The 21,667-nt window shown below is 40.7% G+C and overlaps 1 protein-coding gene and 1 long non-coding RNA gene across 2 annotated transcripts in view; one reads left to right on the forward strand and one right to left on the reverse strand.

The window, feature by feature from the left end:
* Positions 1-380, reverse strand: part of LOC130149808 (neuropeptide-like protein C4orf48 homolog) — a 13,345-nt gene extending 12,965 nt beyond the window's left edge. Inside the window, exon 1 of the mRNA XM_056339869.1 lies at positions 248-380. The gene's annotated coding sequence lies outside the window, so the exon portion shown is untranslated. The remainder of the gene's footprint in view (positions 1-247) is intronic.
* The window catches only part of LOC130149823 (uncharacterized), a 24,442-nt gene extending 3,156 nt beyond the window's left edge, over positions 1-21,286 (forward strand). The window contains exons 3-4 of the long non-coding RNA XR_008822017.1: positions 13,977-14,047; positions 15,919-21,286. This is a non-coding gene — a long non-coding RNA (uncharacterized LOC130149823). The remainder of the gene's footprint in view (positions 1-13,976; positions 14,048-15,918) is intronic.
* Positions 21,287-21,667: the final 381 nt, after the last annotated feature.

Below are 21,667 nucleotides of genomic sequence, written 5' to 3' on the forward strand. Positions count from 1 at the left end.
TATCTTGGTAGCAGCAAATAATTGCAATTGTTCCTCCTTTCATTTTCCCTACCAGTAATTTTAGGAATAATTTCCTTGTCAGTAACTCCAACTCCTGCAGTCCCTATCTGTCTAAGTATAGCTCACCTGAAATCATTCTAGACCCCAAAAGTCTTGAGTTTCAGTGCAACACTGAGGCTTGGCTCAAGTCCAAGTCTGACTTTTCCACACAGCTCTTGGGGAGACCTGCATTGTCAGAATGACGTACTGCTCTTTGGATGAGATGCTAAACTGAGGTCAAATCTTTCAGCATCTCTCTGGAAGTTGAGAAGCATTTAAAAATCTCATGACAATATTCAGGAAGGGTTAGCATTAGCTGAGCTATCCTTGGCTTGCACTGTCCCTCCTGCACACATATCTTTTGGAAATAAGCTGCACTCCGAGCTGTGTTTGAGCTATTTCTAGGTACATAATAGTTTCAACTTTAACTAGTTTGCTAAGTCCACAGGGATGTTTTGAGTACTTTGCAGCAACTACACAAACACGCACATGTAAGAATGGGCTTTGAACTGGAGGGGGACCAACTGCTTTCTTTCCAAGCTCCCCATTCCAGAACCAGACTTCAGAGTCCAGGGGCCTTTTCTAACATGGGCAGCCTAGAAAGGTAAAGAAGAGATCTCTCAGCTGAGAAGCAGTGCACCATTAGCCATTTTCCTTGCAAAGGCTGCCTTGAAAAATAGCAACTGAGGAAGCTAAAGGAAATGAGATTGCTAACATTGGAAGGTTATCAAGGACTGGTTTTCCCCAAAAAGATGTTTATTATCTAAAGTCTGCACAAGGACTCTCAAACTTCAGAATCCAGAAGACTCGCAGTCAGGGGGCTCCAAATCCATTCCCTGCTCTAGGAATCAAGTCCTCTGCAGCTAGGACACCGATCCAGGATAACTTTTATGACACCAATACTTGGATCTCATTGATAATAATTCTGACATTAAGATCTCTGTGATTTAATGGCCTAAGGATGATGTATCTTCATCCATTTACGTCTGAAAACATCATCTTTAACCCAAGTTCATGTTTACAAGATATGTACAAGCTGACAGATGCGGCTTCTCCTTTTTACAATTTTTTTCCTTTCTACAATTGCTGTGCTACAAATTGCAAGCTGGTTAGTGCAGCACTATCTTGATGTTGCACTAACTGTGATTGCACAGTTTCCAGCTAAGAGCTTACTCATGTCTGCCTTCAAAATGTCTTGTGAATTAATTTCTTATTTGTGATCCAGGGATGTTTTTAGACAGAGTCCAGTGACAAATAAGGAATTAATATTCCTTAAGTATCATTATAGTGGTCACGATCTTGGCTGAGATACTGGAAAACAGACCTGAACCACCATGGCTAGTTACAGTGTAAGTGACTGAGTCAAAAATCAGTGATCAGAGCTGGGACACACTCCCACCCCCAGGAAGTCTAGAACTTGATCTAGGCAGGGATCAGATTGTAACACACAGTAATTAACAGATTTCACTCCCTGGGTCCTCAGGCTCACCTGGCTATCATTCTAGAAGAAAGGCACAGTGACCACCAGAGCAGAATGGGTTATTTGTTCTCTGGAGAGCTTTTTCTAACTGTTGGCAAAAAAAAGTGTATGTCTACAACACTTAAACAGAGTAGGTTCTTCTTCTGAAAGAAAAAATATGAAGAATTCCTAGTCTTATTTACTGAGTTACAGTTAGTAGTAGCAATTACTGCTAACCTGTGTTTGCACCCCCAATGATGTCCATATGCACTGCAGGGCACATCCCACACTGGAGGTGACTGCCTTCCTATGCTCCACATCCAGTCCCAGTTTCTAAGCAATGCATTCTTTGATTTCTGGCATCTTGGGAAATATCTTTGTTTTCTTTCGCAGTCATCCACCTGGTTGTGTTATTGGCTTTCACTGCACACTGTTGTAAATCACATGAATTTATGCAGAAAGACAGCATCTAGGGTCTAGCTAGCACAAGATCCCCATCCAGGTTTAGGCAGACAAATGCATGGCAATGCTGCTTCAAGACTGTTCATTCACTGTTCATTTCCAGCACTTGTTGGAATACGTGAGGCAGATAAATATCTCATGCCCCAGCAATATCAGAATCATGAATCACAATGGTAGTTCTGCAGCTCTGAGACAGAAGGGCAGGGATTCATCTATAACTCATTTACCAATATGAGAAGGAGATAATGATAAATTTAATATTGGCAAATAGATTGAAGGGCATGTGAGGAGCAGCCCCACATACAGGTCAGATTGAAGCGAGATTTGCGGAGAAAAGAGCAAGCATGGTCATGCAGGATGCCAACAAAAGTGGGAAGATTAAGTTAACAGCAAAAGTGGTATGAGATAAGAAAGTAAGTTGGGTAGGGAGAGAAAAAGAAGGGCTAGTTTAGCTGGAAAAGTGGAGGAAAGATCCATTTTCTTAAACCTTTCAAGTCCTCAGACAAGGTTGGTGTAATTGTGATGCACAAGAATGCTTTATATTTGGAGATGAACAACAAATAATTTTTTTTCTAGACCCTCTCAAAAATGTCAATAATGATATATAGCACTCTGAGGAAGAAACAGATATCCTGACTTTGAAGGTCTAAAACCGATGCATGAACTGTAGGAAGAGTATAAGGACACTGCCCAGTTGCGTAGGGATGGGGTCAGGGAAGCCAAGGCGCAATGGAAGCTGAACTTGGCAAGGGATGCAAAGAAAAATAAGAAGGGCTTCTACAGGTATGTCAGCCAGAAAATGAAGGTCAAAGAAAGCGTATACCCCCTGATGAGCAAGGCTGGCAAACTGGTATTAATGGATGAGGAGAAGGCTCGTTAACAACTTTTTTGCCTCAGTCTTCACTGGCAATCTCTCTTCCCATACCTCTCAAGTGGATGGACTACAAGACAGGGACTGGGGAGCAAAGTCCCTCCCACAGTAAGAGAAGATCTGATTCATGACCACCTGAGGAACCTGAACGTAAATAATTCTGTGGGACCTGATGAGACGCATTCCAGGGTCCTGAGGGAACTGGCTGATGTAGTTGCCAAGCCACTCTCCATGATATTTGAAAGTCATGGCAGTCAGGTGAAGTCCCTGGTGACTGGAAAAACGGAAACATTGCACCCATTTTTACAAAGGATAGAAAGGAGGGCCCTGGCAACTACAGACCTGTGAGACTCACCTCTGTGTCTAGGAAGATCATGGAACAGATCCTCCTAGAAGATATGCTAAGGCACAAGGAGAACTGGGAGGTGATTTGAGACAGCCAGCATGGCTTCACCAAGGGAATTCCTGCTTGACCAACCTAGTGGCCTTCTATAATGGAGTGACTACATCAATGGACAAGAGAAGAGCTACAGATATTGCCTATCTGGACTTCCACAAGGACTTTGACATAGTCATCTACAACATCCTTCTCTCTAAACTGAAGATATGGACTTGACAGGTGGACTGTTCGGTGGATGAGGAATTGGTTGGATGGTCATAGCCAGAGGGTAATGGTCAATGGCTCAATGTTCAGATGGAGATCAGTGACAAGTGGTGTCCCTCAGGGCTCTGTATTAGGACCAGTACTGTTTAATATCTTCATTGATGAAATAGTAGGATTGAGTGCACCCTCAGCAAGTTTGCAGATGACATCAAGCTGAGTGGTGCAGTTGACAAGCCTGACAGATATGATTTCATCCAGAGGGACCTGGACAAGCTCAAGAAGTGGGCACATGTGAACCTCATGGGGTTGAACAGACCAAGTGCAAGGTCCTGCACCTGGGCTGGGGCAACAGCTGGTATCAATACAGGCTGGGGGATGGAGGGTTTGAGAGCAGCCCTGCTGAGAAGGACTTGGTGACACCAGTGGATGACAAGCTGGACATGAGCTGGCAATGTGTGCTCCCAGCTCAGAAAGCCAACCTTATCTTGGGCTGGATCAAAAGGAGCATGGCCAGCAGGTCAAGGGAGGGGATGCTGCCCCTCTGCTCTGGTGAGACCCCACCAGGAGTGCTGCATCCAGTTCTGGAGCCCTCAGCACAGGAAAGACATGGACCTGTTGGAACAAGTCAAGAGGAGGGCCACAAATCAGAGGGATGACCACCTCTCCTACGAAGACAGGCTGAGAGAGTTGGGATTGTTCATTTCAGAGAAGATAAGGCTCCAGGGAGACCTTATAGCTGCCTTCTAGTACCTGAAGGGGGCTTATAAGAAAGATGGGCAAACTTTTTAGTGGGGCCTGTTGTGATAGGACAAGGGGTAATGGTTTTAATCTAAAAGAAGGTAGATTTAGACTAGATACAAGGAAGAAATGTTTTATGATTAGGGTGCTGAAACAGTGGAACAGGCTGCCCAGAGAGGTGGTACATGTTTCATCCCTGGAAATAGTCAAAGTCAGGTTGGACAGGGTTCTGATCATCCTGATCTAGTTGAAGATGTCCCTGCTCATCGCAGGGGTGTTGACTAGGTGACTTTTAATGGTCCCTTCCAACCCAAACTATTCTACAATTCTATGAACTATAAAGTATTGCTCAAGTGATGTAGACACATCGTAAGGAATGGGATGCCATTATGCAGCTTTGTTGTACGGGGTACTCTCTAGACATGTTCCATTACCATGACTTCTGTGGATTATTGTTTTAAGAAGTTTAAACCCCAGCAAATCAAGAAAAACAAGTTTCACTCTTATGCTGGAACCTAGAACTGTCAGGAAGCTGTAAGCATGTCTGTCTGATAGGTGAATCTGCCTGCCAAAACAGCTGAACACTTTTTCCAAAATTCAGCAATGCCTGAGTGGGAGTTGGACAGGTACTTATACAATTTTAATAGCTTCAAACAGTGCTTATGTTTAAAAGCATGAGCAGGTTATTTACAGTGCAGCCAAATTTTCAAGGTGAGGAGAAAGAGAAGTCACAGAAGATATTTTACTAAGTGCTTAGAGATGTGCACAAGACAGTATGGCAGCCAAGAGAAAAATGAAAGAGGTGTCTGTCAACTAAGCTCTTCCCTTTCTGACTTTGCCTCTGCTCCTTTCATATACTCCTCTTGTCTCTTATGCAACTTCTGTTGTAATTATTCATTTACTCTGGCTCTAAGCTCTTTGTCTCCCATTTGACATCCTTTGCTCTTCCAGCCCCTGATATTCTCCTGCAACCCAACGCTCAGCTGCAGCATGTGAACACTGACCTGTGGTTTGGGCCCTCAGCTGAGCGCAGTCTAACGACACTCCAAAGGAAGTTATTTGTGCACTTCTCCACCACCTTATCCCTCTGCCAAAATGCTACTGTTCTCTAGTGAACATTCTCTGGGTGAAGCAAACACATTGGCTTCTTATCCCCTTGTAGTTGACAGTCTGGAATGCTATGCCAAAACGGATCGTAAAGTGCTTTGTAAAGGACGACGTGGAGTGTCACTGATTGACTACGTGCTTATCTCATCTGCCAGAATTAGCATCAGCTCGGCTGGCTTTCTGCTCCTAACACAGCTAGCTCCAAGCAGTGCAGGCTGTAAACAAATAAAGTATAGATGAATGTAAAAGAAAGAGACATTCCTGTTTTTAAAAGTCACGTAACCACCCCAAGAACTTCAAACATGCATGGAAGTCTCTCAAAACACTGTGGAGATAGTAGCATAGGTTCCCTGAGATCAGTCAATAAATTGATATGTTGGATACTGGGACTGTGCTGAATCAGTGCATATCGGCTATTTGGGGATAGTAAGACACGTGTCCCCTTTTTTTAAAAGGAATGTTATAGGCAGGGGAGGGCTGGGGCAAAAATCTGCCCAATCCATCTCCCCAAAAATAAGAGCTGGCTCCAAGTCACACCCTCAGCCATTAGCAGGAGGCCATAGGAGTGCTGAAAAGGCTCTCACTAGACGTTCTCCACCAATTCCACACTGAAGCCCATCTTACCTTTTCTAGGACTTCCTACTTATTTTTAGGGATATGGGAAAGACAAGGCAGTAACCACCTGGTTATTCCTCTCCATTGCTTCTGGATGAGGATTCCTCAACAGGGAGGACTGCCTTGTCCCCAGGAATGGGGTTAGCCCACAGTACCATCCTGCATTATTTTAAGTACTGTATTTGAATCTATGATAATGCACAAACTACTTCTCATCTCCACATCTCAAAAAAGGAAAGAAAAGAACAAGGCAGAGCCCTCAGTTGCATAAATACTTTTCTCTTGCCGAGGAATCTTCTCTAGGCAAGCATCCTGCATTTTTATCCCAGAGAACAGCATCCTCTCCTCAGAAAACAGGTATCTTTAACTTACTTTGCCACTACAGTCTGGACATTGCAGCAGAAAGGAAAAGAGATTATGTGAGGCTTAAAAGATCCAATTTTTCAAAGCATAAATTCCGGTGATGTCTATGCTAATGGTGTACTTGTGATATGCTAATTTTGCTCATGAGCAGCCATCTCTCAAGAGTATCTAATCTAATATGACCCTGAATCACTATGGGGCAATGGGTTCACATCTAGGGCATGTGGTTGTCATATGGGGAGATTTTTTAATAAGCAATTTGAAATAAATATTTTCAAGATTTACAAAAATATATATTCTAGTGGATTTATGTCAACTTTACAATATACTTGAGGCAAAGACAGGTTTTCAAGTAACATCAGTTGAAGTCTCCTTTTGACAAAGAAATAGCAGGGCTCTCTACAGTGTTTGAAAAAGCATACACTATACATGGCAGATAAATGTGCCTACAGTATATTAAAGCTGAGTTACAGCTTTTATCATGATATTCACTTAACCTCTCCAACTGCTATTTTTTTCATACACTGTCCCAGAAGAGAAGTTAATTTAGGGAAAGCACTTTAAACAGAATTGATACACTAGTGTGAGAACAAAACAAGCCTACCATTCCTCACTTGTTCCAGTAGGTTTTTTGAGCCTGAAACACTCCCACTTGGCTCAGCTGTTTTTGTATTTAAACTTCAGGTTTTGAGTCAAAAACAAAAAACATTTGTTCAGCAATTTTAAAGCTAGAAGTATTTAACATTTTTCCCTTGATGTGTAAAATTTGATTCACTGCCCTGTTGTATTGATGTTACTGGAGAGGCTTTACACATGATTTAGAAGAGAGATCAGCATTGCAGGACACCCAAGATGGCAAGTGGGCAGACAGCATGCTGTTGGGCTGGCGCAGGGCAAAGAGCCACAGCTTCTTTAGAGAGGCATTTGTGAGAGGCAGTAGCTGTCAGCTCCTAGTTCAAATTGAATCCTGGGTTCAGCAAGAGCTGCTGCCTTCCAGAGAGGCAAAGTAATTCCCATTAGCCAACCAGCTGCAGGACCTGGTTTCCTTGAGAGGCAGGATCACCTGGTTCCAGCCAGGTTTCTGCAGGAGTATATACCCTCTTTCTGAGGGGAGAAAAATTAAGCACTTCAGCAGTGTAACCCTCTTTATCCTGAACCTCAGGAGTGCCTGTCCTCATTATTATCACTTAGACCTGCAAAGCTGCTTTTCTGCTCCAGGCTTGCAGGGGAGGGGGGCAGGGGCAGGGAGAAGCATACATATATTCTGAAATTTAAAAACTCTGAAAGGGAGGAAAATATTTGCTATTTATTATCAATTATTTTATTAGTTGGACTCTTTCTACTTAGTTTTTATTTATTGGAGAAAGTGTCAGATCTATTTTTTTTTTAAGCCTGTAATTAAGCACAGTCAGGAATCATTAGATAATTCAAAAAGCCTGCTGTTTCCCATTAACTAAGAGCAACTAGCAAAACAAGGGTTTTTTTTAATGGACTAGGCCTAGCTCTAAGTGTAGAAGTATCTTGGCGGGCAAAGGCACACACTATACTTAGAGATCCCATCTTCATGCTGTAGAATGCTGTATTTGGTAATTAATTCCCTCCAAACTGGAGTTGAAAATTGCCTCTTTCCAAACACTGAAATTAACAGAGGATTAAACTGTCATCTTTTGCATAAAAATGGGCTTTGAAGATTGATTGTGCTATGAGTCACCTTTTATCTTGAGATCAGCTATTTATATCTCATGCAGGTTGTGCTTTTTTGCTAGCACTTCATCTAGGTGGGAAAAGACTGCATATAGTGGTGTGGGATGTTTGTGAATCAGTGAATTCTGGCTTTTCTATCTTCTAACCAGTGTTATGTTGCAAATGTCACTGGAGAAAAAGAGAAGAGTATGAAGCTAGCAAAAATGGTAACTCCAGTATAAAGAAAATAGAGCCTTAAGACCCCATCTTCCTCCGAGACAGGCAAATGTTAAAAAATACCTTTGTTGCACCAGCAAAAAAAAAAGACATAAGAAAATGTTTGGGCGCTGTTCATGTCACACCATACTATGTTGGCATTTCCATTTGACATGCAGACTTGTCAGTTTTAAGTGTAGCTGTGAACTACAGATGCTTTTAAAATAAGGGATAGAGGAAAATAGATTCCCATTCAAAATAGAACCTGTGCTAGGTCTAAAAAGGCCTGAAATTTACTAGTCATACAGACAATTTTTCAGCTGCACTAACACTGAGGGAGGGAGAGAACATACTGAGGTGCTCTCTGTCCTTTATCTTTCAAGCTGGTTTTGAAATCTCCAAATGAAATATTTCCTCAGTTTCTAGGGACCAGCTGTTCAACAAGTGGTGGGAAATGGAGGGAGCAACAGACAAGCAGCTTTGAAATCTGCTCATACTGGCATGGCTGAATTGTATTCACTCATCTTTCCAGAAGCCACTGAACCGATGCACTCATGCAGCAAAATGGAACTGGTACATTCATATCCTTTTCACCTTGGTACTTGCATAAAATATTTGCCCTACCTTTGCTGTTCCTTTGGATGCCCATTGGCCTTTTATCTATTTACCAAAGCAGGAAGTACCTAGTAGGACTGAGTTAATGTCTGACAGATCAATAGTATTTGCCAGGTACTATTGGCTTAGGCTTCCTAACAACCACTACTTTTAATGAAAGTGTTAAGATCTATAGGTAGGTGTTCCTTCTGAAGTTACACCACTGAACTGAAATTTAACCCTTCACATTTCCAAAAGTCAATCAGGCTGTCATTGAAACAATGGAATAAAATCACCAGTCCTTGATCTATTGCTGTTTCTATTTAAAGTTGATAAACAGTTGATTTCACATAAGATCTCATCAGCATTCCTTAGTCAGCATGATTGTTTCTGGACTTCCTGGCATTCCGACTAACTAAGCAAGCAAGTTAAGGTTATTTAGGAGCTTACAGCTAGGATGGATGGAAAGGGAAAGTAGACAACATGCTGCCACCTTTTGGTTACAGAAACAAGAACAGGTATTATCTGGACAGATCTATCTAGTGGAAATTAAAATACATCTGTGCTTGTTTTCTGTAACAAAACAACCCCAAAGTCCATATAATGCAAGGTGCAACCCTTCATGTTCTAAACTGCTGCTCTGAGTTTAGCTCACATTTCACACTTGTTCAGTCTTGTTTGTGCTCATTAATAATTACCAATCAATAATTAATAATTTCTCTCATTTAAAACATACAGGCTTGAGTTCTCTCACCTAAAACTAATGCTTTGCAACACTAAACTGACTTAAGGAATAACTGCAGAATAGAAGGTACAAGATCTCATGAATTAGTAGCTTGTAGAAGTAGACTACTGCATGTCATAACTCCTGTTTGGCTATTTATAGGGACGCACATAGTTAAGGCAGCCTGACACTTTCATTACTAGATTCGTTATCAGTATAATTGGCACGTTACAACTTTTAACCTTAACTGTTCGAGCGAGATTTTCTGTGCTGGCAGGCTGCTGAGGACCTGAAGGGTATTTTGTTTCCTTGCTTATTAAAACATTGGTTCAGCTGTCTTGTGAGAATAAAAGATGGAAGAATGCCCATCTTAATAAAAGAAATGCAAGATTGTTCTGTTAAAAGTTTGCATACCTTCTAGTTTGATGCAGAGCACTGGAATTTAACAGATGAGCTATCTGTATCAGGGATGTGCTTCTCACTGCTCAGATGAGTCACTGCACAAATTTGGGCCAAGTGGCAAGCCTTTGAAAATCCCAGTTTAAATATGTTCTGTAAAGACTTAGGGGAGCTTGTGAGCTCAAGTCCATGAATGCTCTGTTACTCCCAGCTCCCATGTGCCAGAGGCTCTTTACATTTACTGTGCATACAGATACACTAAGCATGCCCCACCCCGGGGCACAAAAATCCATCAAACACTTGATCTTCTGTTTTCCGACACTGGCACTGAGTTCTCAATCTCTTCTCCTAGCGTATGGGTAATGTAAAGGAGGATCTCATCTGCCTGTACTGCAGAAGGGACAGGAATTCTCCAGTCACCATCGAAGCAGTGTTGGTAGCCCTGTAATGCTCTATACCAATGATCCATTAGTCCTTGAGACCTGAAGCCCCTGATAGCCTACAAGATCTAGCTCTGGGAGTACTTGATAGGGTGCTGAGGGCCCCTCAGGTGGAACACCTGGACAATATACCCTAAGGGTGTCTGGCTGTGAGATCACCTTACAGGACACTGCTCAAGCCACCTGTGCAAACTGCACTTTGGTGCACCTCCCACCCAGATTAGCCCCAGTCACTCAACCATGAGCAAAGCTGTGCAGCAGACCTGAACTTGGCCCTTATGCCACATCATGCCGTTGTTACACTTAACACCTGGGTGCTTGTATGCAAAATGTCCCTGTCTCAGGGAAGACTTGCAGTCTTGCAGACGTTTAATGTACTAATGGTGCCACCCTACACTGTCTGCTGCACCACACTCAAAAACTGGCAGTTGGTGTGCACCCTTGTACCTTGAAGAGTTCTAAGCTCTCCTGCCATTTGGAAGAGTATCCAGAGGACCACAGACATGAGGAAAACCACCAGGAATTATCTTGTTTCTGCACTGACCACTTACTGACTGTCTCAGCAGAGACACTCAACAGCTTCACAGACACTGTCATAAAAAGATCAAGAAGCTGAAGGAGACCTACAAGAATTGTTGGTAGGGATTTTGAAGGAAAACAACCCCCACCCATGTGTTATCACTTTTTCAGAGAGTTTAGCTTCATCACCTACCAGGAAAAGGAAGAGAGGAACTGATTTTTCTTTTTAAGGAGGGAAGTGGTACATTGATTTACCATGCAGTGTGGTGCTTAATCTCTCAGGGAGGAGGGCATCTGTTATCTTTGACAGGTCAGGATCATGCCATTAGGAATCTGGGTCAGTGGTGGGAAACAGCAAGACAGATCCATCCAGAGGTAAATGAGGCCTCCTTTTCCTACCAGTAAATTCCCCTAAACCTCTTGGCAACCAGAATTCCTTCTCCCAATCTCAGCACTCATCTTCCACACATCTCATGAACTATTTTTTACCCATCTTCCAAGGGCAGTTTTTTTATCCATTTACCCTACATGCTCAGCATCAGCACAGAAGACACACAGTTGCCCAAAGCAGTCACTGAAGCCACATCAAGTTGGAGAGGCAGGGAAATACCTGGACCAGCAGGCCTGCTAGAAATACTTGCAGGGATAGGCTTTTATTTTTTTTCTTTTCTCTCTGTCTGCAACTTTCCCATCATTTTTAGAGAAGCATATCTAGCTTGTAGATATAGAGCTGTATATAGCTACTCAGTGCACAGAATGGACGATGATATGGAGATGAGTCAGGATTGTGTAATTAATCAGATCATGTCCAGAGGATCCTGGCTCTTTTGTTGCAGAAAGTGAACACAATGACTGCAGGAAGCAAAAAAGTGATTGCTGGCTGAGGTGTTTGTATGCTGCTCGAAAGGACTGGATTCTCTATTTGCCTTTCACACAGACTACTAGATTAGCCACTTAAAAACCCATTTTTCATGGGCGGCCATGAACTGGGTATAGGGTTTTGCTGCAAGCCTAAATTCTAACCTTGTGTAGCTGCAATGTAATGTAATAAGCTGTAATGCTATCTTCTCCTTACTTTATGAGGATGTAATCAAAATACATTGAATTCTGTCTGTGAAACTCTCAGTTCCTACACTATTGTGTACCATTGAAAAGTCCATAATGAAATTACTAACTCTGTCTTCAGAGCAGGATTTGAACAGTAATTATTAAGGCATAGAGTCCCACATCAGGCATCAAAGAGAGAACAAAACATTGAATAGTTGCTCATCAAGTGACCACCATCCTTTCTGTGCACTGAATGGGCGCATGTCATGACTACTTCGCAAAATGTAAGGGGAGACAAATCAAAGTTCTGAAAACATGAATTCTGGCATTTTCTAACTTCAGAATCCTTGACTTTGCAGCCTTAAGATATAAATCCTATAAAATAGGATTCTTGTGTGGAATTTGAAGATACATTATGTAAAATGTATGTATGTAAAAGCATTAAGAGCCATAAAAGGAATCCCTGTAGATTAAAAGTGCAATTAAGACTGACATTTTTAATACTTTAACCCTGATTATTATTAATTAATTTAAACCTATACATTCATCAGCGCAAGCTTTATCATAATATTAGAACTGTAAAAAGGTCCACAGAGTTTTGAAGTAGTTGAACTAAACTACTGTCAAACAGTAATGAGGCAGTGTAACTCTGTGTGTAAACAGACTTAAGATAATAATATGAAAGACATTTAAAGAGATTGGGAAAGTGTAAATTAATATATTTTTCTATTTCAGCTAATTATTCTCTTTGGAAGATTACACTGATGAAATTATGCCTGTAGCTAACATACTTGACCATCTGTGTCCCATGCTTCAGTGCGTAAGTTGACACACTTGGCTCTAGGTCTGTGGCACTGCAGTAGGTTGGTCTTACAGCTCCTTCTCTGTATTCATCAGGATATGGGTTGTTTGAACTGTCAGTAACAGAGTCTGCCTCTTAAATTCAAGCTGTAGGAGGTAAAACAAAATCCCAATACATCAGTCAAGAGGATAGGATCACACTTGTAAGCCAGCTATTAGAACACTAATGTTTTTCATGTTTATGGTTTTACTCAGAAGGCCTCTCTCTACACCCATGTTCATCTGCCCTTGTACCTCAGCTGCCAGAAATATGTTTTGCAAAGACCTTTAACTGAATTTACTCTGATGCAACAATAATCTCATCTCTGCACTTGCTTTTTCCCTGGATTCCTGCCAGCTCTTCAGAAAAGCTGGTTCCGGAATCAATTTTGTAAGGTTTGTATGTGAATGAACAGGACCTTTAATGTTTCATCTATGAACATTTTAACAGTGAAAAAGCAAATAGCAAATGACAGTAAAACAAAAAAAACTTGATTCCACCATTGTTTTCATGTTCATCACCACCCCATGCTTGGCTGGGATCAGCTTTCCCTTTGCTTGCTCATTCCCTGTTCTGCATTTTCCTGCCATGTTGTCAAATGCGCAAAGAACTGGTTTATCCCTGCCCCACCAGCATCAGCATTTTACCACGTTATTCCCTGAATTACTGTGGAAAGATTCTGTGTAGCCTGCAGGTTAGGACTATGATATTTCTATTTCAGTTTCAAGGTTTGCATTCTAAGTGCTAGTATTAAACTGGGACATTTACAAGGCATCTGGCAGCTTTGCATTTGGCAGTTTGCAAAGAAGCTGGGCACCTAGTTCAATGGTGGAGTTACTTTCCTTGTTCTGTATCACTTGATATATAATTAAGATAAAATTGCACTACCGGGCTTTCTGCATGTCAGTGTACGATCTATTCCATTTAGTCACAGTAAATTACACACTCATCATTATCCTATGAAACAGCATAGTACCAGTGAGTCAATTATACCTGAGGTCAGATTGCTCTGTGTTCAATGTCTTCCTATTATGCCTGATTTTCCTGCCATTAAACTAAATGATGGTCTCCTATTGATTTAAAAAAAAAGTAGGATTTGAAGGGACTTAAGAAATAATGTAAAAATTGCTATCATTAACTTTTTCCAAAACATTTACTAAAATAAAAAAATATTTTTTGGAATTACTGAGGTTTTTTAATTTGCTTCTGTTTTTCTTTTCCCTCTTCTGCTCTTCTCATTCCCCTCCTCCATCAGTTTGAAAACCTGAGTGCATAATGTCACCTTTGAAAAGGGCTTCGAGAGCCGTGGATCAAAACCTCTTCTATGTAAGTGTCAGCACAATCAATTTCAAAACATCTTCCCTCAAGCTAACTGACATCACCTAACAGTATAAAAGGAATTAAGAAATTAAGCTGAATTTAAACATCCCCCTTATTAATACAACTGAAAATTGGGAAAAGTACAACATTCTTTTTAACTCCAGCTGTCTCCTCCTTGGTTTAGCCCAGTTAAATTTCAGAAGAGGAAAAATGTAGAGTAAAAATCACTGATCAGATGCTGGAGAACTGAGTTAAAGACCTGCCTCATGTAGTTTTCTTACCCAGCCCCAAGCATATAATTTTATCTACCCTAGTCCTTAGCTGCCTCTTTGTTAAATAGGGTAACACATGTACAAATCTCATAAAACTGTGAGAATCCTTTTCATCAGGGATCGAGTCATTAAAATCCAATGGCAATTAGAACCATACAGACGGATACAAATAGTAAATGTGAACAAAATATGTCTTCTGAAGCTCCCTGTGGATGTGTCCATCAAGACATCCTCAGTTACTAAATACAACAAAAGCCTTGCTAAAGTTATAATAATAATTTTGAAAAAGGAAGAAAACTCTCAGCACATCAGAGTGAAACAAATAATACTTATCCAAAATGCATGGAAAAGTAAAATGGTTTAAGCACTTAATTTACTGGGTCTATTATGGACATTCAGTATCAGTTTGTACTGAGTAGCAATGCCTCAATAATTCATAAACAGTCACATGCTAAATATTGTAAGTTTGCCAGCAAAAACTGCAACCTTGTAAGTTATTATTACAGTCCCAGAGGAAATCCAGCCATGCTGAGAAAATTTGTACTGAAAAAGAAAGTTTGTAAGGAGAGGTATTTATGTTTCATTAGATGAAATCAGACCAAATACAAGGACTGTAAGCCTGAAAGCTTGTTTATTTTTCCAATTATATCTGATAAAATATGATGTCTTCCTACAAGCCTAACTCTTCTTATAGATTACAAAAGTATTACTTTAAAAGTAAAACATTTACAAGAAAAACTTCACTACAGTTGATAAATATTAACAAACAAATGGACATGTGAAATGACATAAAACACGTCCATTTGGAACCCTTCCTTCACCAATAAAGCCTAAGATAACTTATAACTGGAAAAGATTAAAAGAATTATAATAATTTTCACTGTTCTCTACATAGCTCTAAAACTGCAAAGCTAGTAATTTTCCCCTGCTTATTTGTATTTTTCCCATAGCAATGAAAAGAACGAAAATAAAAAACTTTAAAGAGCCGTAGTAAAAACATAAAAATGGGTGGAGAAAATTCACTGGCTTGAAAAAACTTGAAAAGCTTTTAGTTCATTTTAACTTTCAGTGACTATAGTTCAAGTTCACAGTATCCCTTAAACTATGAGAGATGTTTTGATTTCAGCCAGACTCTTCAGTTATGCATATCTTGTCTTGTCATGCTCTTCAGAGGTGTCTGTATTTTTTTTCCACTATAATCGGTGTTTTTCAGAAACTCCAGTTCTCAAAGCAGTATCTGAACTAACACTAGAGATATTTATTGCCAGGCACTAACTGACATTTACTGTTTATTCAGACAAGCTGAAAAACATGTATGCATTTGAAATTTATTGTGGGTAAATTTGTATAATTTTATGATTGGGGGGGGGGGGGGGAGAGAGAAGGAGAGAAAGAGAGAGAATTCTCTGGCTTTATATGCACTGCTATTAGAACTTCTCTGGAAAAAGTATTACTCAAACACCCATTAGCCCAAGCATGTCTTGCTGAAACACTATCCTGAAGCCATCCTTCTGCAATTGCTAAGTGGTTCCACCAAGAAAACCTCATGATTTTGCTGGCTACCCAGATTGTCCTTTCTATCAGACTTACCAGTTGCCTCTACAGCCTGAACTACTGGTGTTCCAGCTTCTGACACTTGCCTGTACCAGCAGACCTGTTGTCCATACAGCCAAGCATCAAGTATCAGTGTAGTCTGGTATTCAGCTCCTGATTTTATTGTCCTTGGAAAAGGAGTACTTGCTGTCCTAATGGAATCCTGCCCAGCAAGCTGCACAAATACAGAGACAAATACCAACAAATGAAGGAAACAAATGGGACGTAAGCAAATACTGCCATAAGGAATCTCTCTTTTAATTATAAGGAGCTACCACTAAAAGCAGGAAATTTTGTCTGAGGGACTTCTAAATTCAAGGACTTCTATCTTTTATCACTGCCAATGACCACAATCCAGAGCCAGCAGAGGTGGACTGTGAAATCCAGGTTCTCCATTGACTCATAAATACGGAAAGAGTTTCAGGCCCAGATAACCTACATCTCCTAAATCACACCTAGAACATCCAGTTGTATCACGCATGGAGTTTCTTGAACAGTGGAATAGGTACGTACGATACAATACAACTTTATGGTAAGACTGAGATACCGTAACTCCTGACTGAATATTTTAGTGTGTCCTTTCTATGCCTCCTGAGTTTTAAACTCTTCTCCAAGTGCTCAGTGTGGGACCTGTGCCAAAAAATTTACAAATTTTCAGTTCTTTCCTACTTTACACGGTGACATGAAAATGGTCTTTTTTGAGAAAGCATGGGCTGGGCTACCGGGCTATCAGATGGTTTGAAAATTGGCTGGACTGCCAGGCTCAACTGGTAAAAACGAATGGTTGACATGTAGCTAGTGAAGAACTTAGTGTTCAGCATCTTGACAAATGACCAGATGAAGACAGAACACACCCTGAGCAAATTTATGGACAGCAAATTATGCAGTGGCTGACATGAGGACTGGCAGAACTTAATCCAGAGACCTCTCAATATAATTGAGGATTAGGTCAACAGATGCCTCAGGCTCAGTAGAGAATAACCTCAGGCATCAGGACAGTTGGGAAACTGGCTGAGCATCAGCCCACAGAAAGGACCAGGGAGGGGATCATGGCGGTGTCAGGCTGGGCATGAGCCCATTAAGCCAACAGTGCACTCTCACTGCAAATAAAGCAAACTGCATCCTGGACTCCATCAAGAATCGAAAGAGGTGTATCAGGGAAGATACTATCCCACACTCATTAAAACAGAGAAATTAGGAGCAAAAATTTTCACAGAGGCTGAAAAATTCTACTTTAACTAAATGTTTATCCAGTATGCATAGAAAGTAAAAGAGCACCTTTTCATAAAAATGGGCATAAACTAGCTGGGAAATTAGAAGGTAGTAATCCTTACCAAAGCAGTGAGTTTCTGGAGTAGTTTTCTGCCTTCAGTAGCAGGGTAAAACAATCAAGGTAGTTGCAAAATGGAGTTTAATAATTTATAAAAAGACAAACGTAATAATGTTGCACATAGCAGCAAGTGGTGATGTCAGAGGTCGCATCCAGTCTTACATTCCTGAATGCAGCATGCTTAAAGAGTGATAAAAAATGAAAGAAGATAAAAAATAGTTTCTGAAACATAATAAATAGGGAGAGAAAAGAGGAGGCAATAATATGGTTGTTGGCAAACAAAGTCCCTGGAGGTAATGAAGAGGGAAGCAATCTTCCTTGAAAATTTGGTGACTTTCTTGTCGAAGACCACAATGCTGTCTCAGTGTGGCCTGATGCCACTGACTTTAATAACCCTCATTTTGTAGCACAGTTTTATTGTGATGGCTGCTAGAAGCATTACTGCTTCTAACAAAACAGAAATACCACATTTTATACAGTGTATGCCATGGGATGTCAAGTAACAGATGAACCTGTATGATTCCCTTGCATCCCTTATCTACAAAGCAAGGCCTTTCTACCATTTGATCATATCATCATAAGCAAAGATGATACAAAGCATCACACATGCACAAATAAATGACTTTGAAAGAACAAGTTTATTTGTGATCAGCACTTTGCATTTTAGGTCCTAGTGTTTTTTTAAAACCCCTAATGGTTTTTAATTTTGCACATTGTTATGCCTGATTAATGATATTTGTACTGCTCACAGTGGTTGTGTTCTTGTTTATTAAAAAGTAATTGAGAAGATAATTGAGCTCTGCATTCATCGTTTTATGTTTTAAATAACTATTTAACTGCCTCCTTTTGTTACAATAACACATTAAAAAAACCTTACTAAAATCAGGAGTGAAAGAAAGGCAACATAAGAGGTGGCAGAGGCAAGTGCTTCTATGTCAGTGGAAGCGCAATGGCTGTAGACAGAGATGTCCAGAAAAAGCTAAAGGAATACTCTTCAGCCAGGCCCACCAGCTCTAAGAACAAATACCCTTTTGATGACCTCTGAGGTCAAACATGGGAAGCAAATAAGACTTTAGTGAAACCTGGAAGTCCCATTAATCACCCCATATGCCCTGCTAGGTAGGAGAGCAGCACCTTTTCCAAAGCAGTGCATACTAATGAAGCCAGGGCAACCCTAAGGAGGATGCACTACCACTACACTGAGTAGCTGCTGCTGAGTGACATACGGAGATGGAGGAATGTAGAAGGGGAGTTTCCAGTCAGATGGCTGGCTCCTCAAGGATGGGACCTATCACACAGGTATGCTGCTCTGCAGAGACTTCAAGGAAATTGTTTCATCACTGCTGATAACCTTCAATTTTCAGGCCCCATTAGCCACTACTAAACATCAGAGCCCCAAAGTGGCAGTGTATCGAATGCAGCTGCTCTAGAGCAAGATAGAAAGCAAATGGCTGTTTTGAATTCTACCTCTCACTCTTCATGGGCCTTTAGCATCTTATGATTTAAGTCACTACGCCATGAAGTTTATTTGGGGAAAAAAATAATCACAGAATCGTGCGGCTGAAGTCATGAGAGAGTATGACAGTAATATAAGTGTAATGGTAGCCAGATGGAGCACCATTGCAATAATTGCATGGCACATCAGGCCATGCCCATTCACAAGAGAAGAGGTATCCAGGACAATTTTCATAGCTTTTATGTCTATTTATTTCTGCAGAACAGAGTTATATAAGTTTCAAGAGACTTTGCCTGCCAGGGAAGGTAGCTGTGTCACAGCTGACACAAGAGGTTACCAGGAGCAAGCTTCCCATTTGTCTTGAGGAAGTCAGTTAATCTGGTTTTGAGAAAACTCTTAGTGTTTCCTTTCAGATCCCATCACTACAGCAAATTTTAAGACAAAATTAAAATGCAAAAACTCCTAAAAAAGTAGCATTTTATGAACTGAAGCAGTATAAAAATGTACTGACAGGTACTAAAACTGATAGTAAATATCATTTTATGAAATCAACTACTGCTTAATGATTATTTCATTGTGTATGTAAAAGTACTGAAATAGATTTTCCTTAAAATTATGTTCACCTTAGACTTACTGACAAACCTCTGTTGTCAGTTAACATAAAGGATATTAGCCTGTTACTACTATCAGTCGCTCCATTAGTGCCCCTAACAGCTCTAAAGGTTTAACCACGCAGACAACTTATGTGCCAACCTGATACCACAGGACAAAATTTTTCCTCTTTTTGTGCTTTGAAAAATAGGAAACTGCACTTTAAAAACATACTGAAATATTGAATATACTAAAAAGTTGCAGTGTTTAGAACTCCAGTTACAAACATGAAAGTAAAAATAAAAGTGCAGAAAAGCTCAGTTATTCAACCTTAATGGCAATGTGGGGGGGGTGGGGTCGGAGGGTGTATTTTATGTTCATACACAATCTACTATATTGTCTACCTTCTTGGGCTGTCCCCTGTCATTGTGGCATGAATCACAGCCTAAAGCCTTGTTGGCTCAGAAACTGCCATACTTGCCATTGTAGGATGAGATGCTCATCCTCAGTGCCACTCAGTGCCACTGCTAATGCTGTTTATTGCATATGCCTCAGTGCTTCCTAAAACACAATAAAAGCAGTTTCTTGTTCACTGAGAACTCAGTGCCAACACCAGCCTGGGATCTCTGCCTATTGGCATACACCTCAACTTAGATGCCCAGCTGAGCAGTGCTGCTTTCCCCTGAACCAGGAAAACTCCAGGCTCTAACCCTGTGACGTCCTTCTGAGTATACACAATTATTCTGAGTCAGACAGGTAGTAACACAGCACTCTGCTCTCAGAAATGCAGGACTGATTCACACCAGCATATATTTTTCAAGAGGTAACAAGACAAACTGCAGGTAGGGAAATTCCTGGAGCATGGGTTTTGATGTGAGATAAAGTCATCTCTCTTTTAAAACAATTACAAAGTGGATTCAAGAGATGAACCCTTGCCTATGTCTGGTTTTTATTTGAATACTGTCACAATTGGGCAAGTGAATCCAGGGTGCCTCCTCCCAGTCTATCTTGTAGCATTCTCCAACTCTTCTTAACAATCTGATATTCAACATCACCATCTTCGAAAAAGGGACTTGCGACTTAGAGGAGAAAACATCTGCAGCCAGTTAAGAGTGCAATGCAACATCATGTGGGATATAAAGCACTTCCAGAGAAATCAAGTATACCCTTTCTAGCTCCAGGAGTCCCTGAGGAATGAGCACTTTTATATTTGCCATTTTACTCTGAAAATCAATACTCAAACTAAATAAAATTTAGGTAAAAGAATATATAAAACTTTATTATATTCAAACAGAAAGTTTATGTAGTAGTAACTAGACAGGACAAATACATGCTCTTACAGCTAGCTAGCACTTTGTCTTAATCTCTACAGTGTCTGTATGCTCAGTTAACAGCTAATAGGGACAAAATTGCAGGTGATAGGACTGGAGCCAAATCGACTATGCAAAACCTTATATTCCAGATACATATCACACAATAGGCTCCCTTTTCAAGTCACGCTTCAGATAAGAACATAGAAGTGATTACAGTAGCTCAGACTAGACAGCCGTGCAGCTCTGTGCTTTAGCACTCGACAGTGTCCAAAAATAGATGCCCCGAGGAAAGCACAGAAAAAAAGAAAGAATGTAATAATACCCCTTTAGTTTCCAGCAGCTTGACGTTCCCTGAGAAAGCCAGTACCTAATCCCAAAGAAAGTTTACTGCAACAAAGTTACCCTGTCAAAATACATTCAGTCAGTGTGAACTGGTAGAGCGAGGCTGTACAACTGCACACTTTGTACTGTGGCCTTGTGGAGCCTTTATCAGATCTGATGCTTAAAAACCATTTCATGTCATCTCATGGAACCAGGTTAACTCTCTGTTAGCTACTGCTTGAAGGCAACCAGCTGCACAAACCACTGCATGTTCTCTGATTTACTTCCTCCAACCCACCTTTAAAAGGAGTTGGTTACTTTTCTCTTCACATTTGAAGGCAAGAACATTGCTAGCTTTCTTTGGTTAACTAGGGGGGGGGGGGGGGGGGGGGGTTGTAATTACACTCTCTCATGGATTATACATTTCCAAAAGCAGCTGACAGTAGAAAACAGAGTTAAGGGTGAGATATTAAGCTATGCCTCACCAACAGGTTTGGGGAATTCTGTCACAATTGTGCCACTTCACACTTTTTTTATTTTCAGAATGCTTTCTCACAGCAAAGTCCATACCCTTAAGTAAAATCAGACCTAAATCTATGAGGGACTATGTAAATCACAGGAACACATGTTCTCTACCCCAGTTAATCCAAAACCCACTCTCCTGACACAAAACAAATAGTGACAGTGGACTTGATAGGATTTTGCACTACAGTTAAGCATCTACCTAAGTTTTACCAATATTGGTGGCTA

The sequence above is a fragment of the Falco biarmicus genome, chromosome 1 (assembly GCF_023638135.1).
Source record: "Falco biarmicus isolate bFalBia1 chromosome 1, bFalBia1.pri, whole genome shotgun sequence".
NCBI lineage: Eukaryota > Metazoa > Chordata > Aves > Falconiformes > Falconidae > Falco > Falco biarmicus.